At 44.4% G+C, this 7949-nt stretch overlaps 1 protein-coding gene across 4 annotated transcripts in view; it reads right to left on the reverse strand.

The window, feature by feature from the left end:
• Positions 1-6019, reverse strand: part of CHL1 (cell adhesion molecule L1 like) — a 434380-nt gene extending 428361 nt beyond the window's left edge. For 2 of the 4 annotated variants that reach the window (XM_069206370.1, XM_069206366.1), the window contains exon 1: positions 5662-5881. The gene's annotated coding sequence lies outside the window, so the exon portion shown is untranslated. Of the gene's footprint in view, positions 1-5661 lie in introns of all 4 variants that reach the window. The other 2 variants (XM_069206369.1, XM_069206371.1) reach the window with 2 other exon arrangements.
• Positions 6020-7949: the final 1930 nt, after the last annotated feature.

Here is a 7949-nt window from a genome sequence, read left to right on the forward strand (position 1 = left end):
CCAGTCTTACTTTCAGACTTCTGTTAATAACCCAGGAGAATTCTGGAGGCTTTATACATAGCCTAAAATTGGTACATTTTGCAAACATGTGCACATATTGTTGTACTGGAACCACTATCAATAATGTAAGCTGAGTTGACAGGTCACTGCAGTTCCTTGCAGCGCTGAAGCCAGTAGCTAAAGCTTTGCATTAAAGAATCACATATACAAGTATGAACCACTTATGCATATGGATACTAATCTTACTTTAGTGGCAGATTATCCTTTCAGAGCCCCACACTGAAGCTGACGGCCAAAAGGTTTATGCTTCAGGGGGTTGGGTATACTTGTCCATCAAATTAAACATGAAAACTTGTTGCCCTGAACCCCAAACAATATATCCTGGGGTGGGGTGATAGGAATTCCACACTCCTAAAGTGTTAATTGCTAATTTGCTAAGACGCTGTGTAATTTTAAAGATGAAGGTATGAGAAGAATAATTCATGCAATGGCAGTTGAAAGAGGAAGGAGATAGATAAGAAGTATAGTTTTTTTAGGGTTGGTCCTATGGTTGCTCTTCTGGTAGAGACTGGTATACAAATTGGTCCAGAATTAAAGGTTATTGCAAACGGACAGCCATCTTGGTGTCCAGGAAGAGTTGATGCATGATTTGAAGAGTGGATTCTCTGGATGTGGTAGTTTCTTTTTGGACGCATGAGATTTACAAAAAAGAGGTTGATAAAATCCATCCTGTATTCCACCAGTAGTTGGTGGAGATTATGTTATGTTTTGAAGACATGTTTTTTTAGATTGAGCAAAACACCTAACATCACAACAGAGTTCTGGGTTTTTTGGAGCCAGCTAAGAGTGAAGAGAGGTCTAGCCAGGTAGAAGGAATATTCTTGATTCTCAAAATATGGGTGTCAGAGACAAACTGGACAACTAAAATGAGCCGCCTGGTGAGCCAGCTGGCTTGAGGACAGATGGGATAACTGGTCTTAAATAGAGTGATATTATTTCAGACTATACCTGTCTTCACCTGATATACTTTGGAGTTAAGTCCTGCATATTTCCTGCTTCTGTATCCTTCTGACTTTTTGGATCTTCTGTAGTGGGCAGAATTTACCGCCAGTGTTTTTCTGACTTCTTGAGATGTGTAGCTTGCATTTCAGCCATCTGGCATAGCTGAGTGGTAAACGTGTATATGTAATGGAGGCTATTTTAAGGTTGTTTTGCCTTTGAGAAGGGAGTCCATTTAGTAATTTCAGAAGTGGAGTTAAGTGCTCTGATATTTTTTCATATTTGATGAGGTGAGTTGCCACATAGAGAGTTGCTTTGAAGAGAGTCACAATGGATTTAGGTAGACCAGCGAGTAGAGTGTTGCGTTATCAAGGTGAAATAGGAATGTGGTCTGTACTGCTGTTTTGGAGTCAGTTTGAATATTCAGAAATAGGAAGAAATTAAGCATTTGGATTGTAGGTTTGGGTTTACAACTAGGGAGATTCAAGTGTATCCTAAGTGTACGTCTTAATTTAGGGGACTGAATCTTAAACCTTATTTTTTGTGTTTGTCTTTGGAAGGTCTCCTAGGCTTCAGTTTGGGAGTTAAGGATTAGTCTTAATGATTTGGTCTACTTTTAAGGGGTTGTAATTAGCTTTAGGGACTCACACTTAGGGCCTGACTATGAGTGTGGCGGTCCTCGGACCACCACACTTGTGGTGGCTGTCGGACTGTGGTTGTGGCTGTCTGACCGCCACATTATGTGGTTGGTGGGCAGCCCCACCAACCTACCCCCATCTACGCCAGGATCTTCGATCCTGACAGGCTGGCCGTGGCGGAGGTCGGAATCAGCCATGAAACCGCCATGAAAAGGCTGACAGAGACCCAGGTCGTAATCAGCAAGGTGGCGCTGACTTCAGCACCACCCTGGCTGATTCTGACCTCCGCCACCATCAGCCCATGTGGATCGAAGATGGCGGTAGGTCGGCGGGGCTGCTCACCAACCTCGTAATGTGGCTGCTGGATTGTCACAACCATGGTGGTCCAACTGCCACCAGGAGTGTGATGGTCTGAGGACCCCCACACTCATACCCTTAAATTTGTTGGTTGAGGTTGAGTATTAGGGCCAGATGTAGCAAAGGGTTTGCGCCTCGCAAACGACGAAAAACGCTGTTTGCGAAGCGCAAAAGCCTCTCTGCTATGCAGAAATGTATTTTGCGAGTCGGATCCGACTCGCAAAATGCATTTCCGACTCGCAATGCAATGGAATTTCATTTGCGACCGCAAAAGCGGTCGCAAATGAAATCGCAGTTACCATCCACTTGAAGTGGATGGTAACCCAGTCGCAAACGGGAAGGGGTCCCCATGGGACCCCTTCCCCTTTGTGGATGGAATTTTTTTTTTTTTTCAGAGCAGGCAGTGGTCCAATGGACCACTGCCTGCCCTGAAAAAAACCGAAACTAAAGGTTTCGGTTTTTTTTTCCAAGTGCAGCTCGTTTTCCTTTAAGGAAAACGGGCTGCAGATGGAAAAAAAAAACTGCTTTATTAAAAAGCAGTCACGGACATGGTGGTCTGCTGACTCCAGCAGGCCACCATCCCCGTGACTGCCCATACTCGCAATGGGGTCGCAAACATTAATATTAATGAGGTGGGTCTTTGCGACCCCATTGCGAGTTGCAGAAGGTGTCTGAGACACCTTTCTGCATACCAAAATGCGACTTGCAATTTGCGAGTCGCACGGACTCGCAAATTGCAAGTCACAATTTGCTATTTTGCTACATCTGGCCCTTAGTCCTTAACAGTTGAGATTCGACATTCATATTTATTTTTACTATTCAAGATTATGACTTCTGTTTAATTTAGGTGTTAATGCTTAGCGTTGACACTGGTATTTATGAGTGAATTATTAGCTTTATGGTTACAGATATTCTGGGTCATATCTGAGGATAGATCTTAAACCAAAGGCACGAGATTTAGGTATAGATGTGAAATATTATTAAGAATTTAGACATTAGGATTGGATTTAGCACTTTGATCGTATGTTTAGAGGGTTTAGGTTTTGTTTTATGTGGTTGGGCTAATATCTAGATTTAAAATATTAATTCTGGTTTAGGGCTTAGGATATGTGTAAGGGTTACATGGTGTAATCTTGGGTGATTTATTTTACAACTTCTGGGTTACCTTTATGTATTTATGACTGTAGATGAATACTTTGGAAGGCTGAGAATCCTAAAATTGTAGGCTTTGGCCTAAATTTGTAAATGGATATTTGGTTTAGCTTAAATGTTAGCCTTGGCTTAGGCTGTGTGGCTTGGTTCTGGCTTAAACAAAAATAATGTGCTAAATGAAGCCTTTAGGGTTTGGATTACTTTTAAACCTATTGGCTATTAGATTAGGCTAGGTTTAGCTAGATTTCCCGCTAGGCTGTGGTTACACTTTGGTTTAGGTATGACTCTAATATCGCCATGAATTCTGTTAGTCCGAAATCAAATAGCAGCTCATAAGAAGTCCATATGAGAAAAGTACACAAGAACGTTAGTCCTAATATGTTGTCTAATTGAGCCAGTCCAAATAAGAGGAGCTAAAAACAGCACACTAATCCAGAGCTAAGGGACCACCAAAGCTCAGTCTCAGTGAAAGTAGTCACAAGTAATGGCAAGAATTGGAGGAGGAGCTAAACCACAGGATCCTGAAAGACAACCTAGCTTCCATGTTTCCTGGATCTCAGGCATGCATTTCTACCAATCTGTTTTGAAAGAATAAAGTGATTTACATAAGCTCCTTACTCATTATATCAATTCAGGTCACTTCCACCTATCATTAACCTTTTGTTGCGAGAACTTTGGTCAAAAATTCTACCCAGACATCCTTTGAGCTTTCTTTACTCTACATGCCAAACATAAATCTAGAGGAGGGTCCTGTAGTGATAGAAATTGACTTAAGCAGGTAGATGATCAATATTATTTGTATATGTATTGTATTTATTAGGATGCTAAACAATATTTTAAATCATGTTGAGTCAGTTTAATGTAAATCTCAGTTAAAAGGCTATAGCTCAGAATGCATAGTAACACAGAGATTCTTTCTTTGCTGTAATGAACTAGGCGCAAACATGAGCACATTGCCAGAATTCACGGTTTTAGGAAAAACAGATTGCAAGAAGAATAAACCTGTTCTCATTTCCCTTGTTTAAACTGCAGCTGAAGTATGCTCTGTTACCTGCTTTTCACCTTGGCTGCTGGCCCCTGGTAGGAGGCACATTACTTGACAGCTCAATCGTAATAACCTGCATCTTTTCGACTTTACAGGTAACTAAGCTTGTCACAACTCCAATGTAATAAGGAAATTAGAGACAGGATTTTATGCTTGAATATCAAGATTCCGTGATTTATATATACGTCGATAAATAAACAGTAGTTCCAAAGACACATAAATGCACAAAAATAAAGGTCATGCCTTCTATATCCAGGTATCTTATTCCTAGAATGCAAAGACGAGTCTACGAAAGATACTCTATCATTATACTGTCTTAAAAAAACACTATTTCTACCAGTGTCAAAAGGAGCACTAGAACACGGCACTGTTCTCTCATTGTGTTGGTGTTGCCAGCGAGGTGAAGTCCAGGTGGAACCACACAGGTCAGCATGGAGGTGACCACCCCAGTCTGCACGGAAGTGTAGCGAGATAAAAACACTCTCTTTGCGTCAGGCAGTTGTGCAGGGATTCGGGGTTTACTAGTCAGCGCAGACACCTATTCCCACCTCCGTCTCTCTCTAGCGAGTGGGATCAGTCTGTGACCAAGGACGGGCCTGCGTGCAGGACTACGAGCTGCACGGACGTCCAGCTGTCCCACTTCGGTGGAGGTTCTAGGTTACAGGGTGGGCTGGTTTGTGGTTTGTTCTGGCTCGCCTCTTCCCACCCTACTGCCATTCAGTGAATTGAAATACTGGGGTCTGTGTACAGAGCGCCCCTCCCCCACGCTTAACTAAGTCGGGGTAGAGCGCCGTCAGTATGCAGTGGTGCAAGCAATGCAATGTTCAATATGCGGGCCACATTCGGCGCTTCTGTCTCGAGCTTGGGATGTCAGGCTGGGTGGAACCAGCGCTGTAGCTCGCGGTGCACCGCGGAGTGCTCCAGTGTCCACAGGGTCAATGCCTAATAGCGGTGCAGGGTGGTGGGATGCTAGAGCAATGCTGTGCGCGTGCTGCTGACCGGTGCAATGATGGAGCAGTGAGGCGGGTGTCCGGATCTGCACAGAGAACTAATGGGAAAGTGCAACCAGCGCAGCAGAATGATGGAGCGGTGCAGCGCGGGCAGTGGGATATGGAAATAAATCAGTGCATTGAGCTCTCCCGCAATTATGTAGTGGTTGCAAGACTTGGAGATGCGCGCCCTCCGCCGCCTTCTATTGAGCTCTGCGATATGTACACGGAGCTCTCCTTGGTCCTCTCCGAAGTGCAGTCCTTCGCGCTCCCACAACCTCGAGCGAAAAGCAAAAAGTACTGCCTGCAGTTTAAGCAAGTTTCTGATAGATGAGCTCAACGTCCGTGCAGCAGCTTGACCACTGCCAACGAAGCACCCCCTGCACACCTACACTTACAGGTTTGCAGCGAGGGAGGCGAAAAGTGTTCCAGGGAACACCCCGCGCAATCTTCATGCAGGTAATATTCTACCGTGTCCTACCTCTCAATGCGTCTCCTTTGCTTTTCATTTCCCCGACCGTCTGCCGTAGGTGATCGTCTACACTCCCTGGGCGGTGTTTACGTGGATGGGGGTCTCGCCCTCCGTCGCCTTCGAGCCCCTTCCACAAGTCCCGGCGTTTTTTTTTCTCCCCTTTCTCCCAGCGTTTCTGGCAGCGCCTTGCTTTCCTTTAGAATCGACTCATGCCTCACACAGAAGCAGTGCCTGTCAATGAGCATCCAGCTGTCTATCACTGCTTTAGCCCCGCCCCCGCTGCTGGCTCACTCTCAGTAACTCTTTCCTGCCCCCTCTCACACTGCAGCCGATGGGACTGTTCGTTTCGCGGAGTGTGGTCTCTCTCACACACTGGTGGTATGTCCCAAACCGCTGGTCTCTGCTTCATCGGATTGCTTATTTCTGCTCTAGCCAACAAGGGACATCTAAAACTTGTAATCTGGCATATGCCTATGTACCAAGTTAACCCATCAGCTGCACAGTTTCCTTTTCATCGTATTTGTGGACTTCCACTTTAACCATTTCAGTATCGGACAATTTGTGCAGAGAGGACGTAGATGTTATCGATATTTTGAAACAATGTTTTGTTATCTATTCACAATCATGACTTTTTACTGGTGTATCCAGAAATTATGAAAGTTTTTCAGGAAATGTTTGTAGTCAGTCATGGAGCAGCTGCTAACTCCGGGTAATTGGCGGAGATAGCACAATCACATACCTTCTGACTTGACATACGAAGATTGCCCTTCAGCTGACTGGCTAGGCAAGATAGGAGAAAATGGATTTCTTTTTTGCAGGAAATTTCGAAAAAATACTTTTCTGTTCGTTATGCAGGGACATGTCAACAGATTCAAGCTAGCCTGGCTGAAGAGCCTGAGACCGGTCCCAGAATGCTGTTTCTGGTCCAGGAAGGACTTGGTCTGGCAGTTTGGGCTGGACTGTTCCCATGGGGAACAGGGTCGAGACTGATTTGCATATGGCTGGGTCCAAACTGGAATGGCATGGTGAGCAAAAAAAAAACGGATGGATTAAACCCAGATCTGTGACTTGGGGTGAATGTTTGATTTGTTCTGCATTCTGTCCATCAACTGTTTTTTTTGCAATGTGGAAGACAGGGCCAGGTATTTTGTGGAGTTTTAACACTTTCTCTTTATATATTTAATATGTTCATATTATTAATTTAAAACAAATTTTTTTTCAATTACTTAAAATTATATAATTCGAATTACAATAAATACTAGGGGTGGGCCATGAACTCTGCTCTGTTTGCGGAGTTTGCAGAGTTTTTCCCACTGTACCGCTCTGCTTTGAGTGCAGTATTCCGAAAAACTCTGCAGTGCAGTTTTTTTCCTCCTCCGCGCTCACCAGTGTTAAGTTGTCAAGCGAGGAAAATCAACACCCCCCAGCAAGATTTCTCAGCACGGGCGGTCGCGGATGTTTGCTTCTGCCCACATTGAGAAATCTTCCATTCACGTTGAGGAAGTTGCCGCTCGAGTAGAAAATCTACTAGAACGGCGGAAAAGAAGCAGCGTTTTCTTGCACTGCATGTGGTGCATTCGTTCTGAGTTTTCAGCGTGGGACAAACACCCGGAGCTAAAAATCAGTGCGAACGGAGTGACCTCCACTGCTTGTGGAACTCCACATAGTGCAGCAGAGTTTTTTGGTCACCACGGAGTTCCGAACTCCGCCCAGGCCTAATACCATTAATATTCAGACATGCTAAAATAATTGTGATGTAGAACTCTGGGCACCTTAGCACAGAATATAAATTGTGAGCACTGGGCGAATTGTTTAGCAAGAGGGCAGATTGTTTAATCAGTCCACCAATGGTATGAACACCTGGCTGTTAAGGGCGGATGGTTAAAAATGGTACAAGAAGGTGGACGGTGAGACAGCCAGAGATTTCATGGATGCCTCACCTGCTTTACTCTATAACAGTGGTGTCTAATTGTTGGGGATGATATCTACCAAAGGCATAGAGCCTCGTCGAGTAACAAGCTGTTAATCCCTCATGTTATTCTCTTGATTTATGTCTGGTTTATGTGAAGTGTGTGAAATTGGATGCTGGACAGGCAAGAGCCCAGAGTGATGTTCATTTCCCACTGGAGTACAGCAAACTGGTCCAGAATGTTTTCCAAACTTCTAAAGCACTTTCAGCAACCAGCCATCCTCCAATCCAATCACACCCTGATTCTTCCTCAGCATTCTCACCCTTTGAGGAGCACAAAAGGAACACTAGTTTGCCCCTCAAGCTGCCTCAAAGACTGTAATTCCCT

This window comes from Pleurodeles waltl, chromosome 9, assembly GCF_031143425.1.
Source record: "Pleurodeles waltl isolate 20211129_DDA chromosome 9, aPleWal1.hap1.20221129, whole genome shotgun sequence".
NCBI lineage: Eukaryota > Metazoa > Chordata > Amphibia > Caudata > Salamandridae > Pleurodeles > Pleurodeles waltl.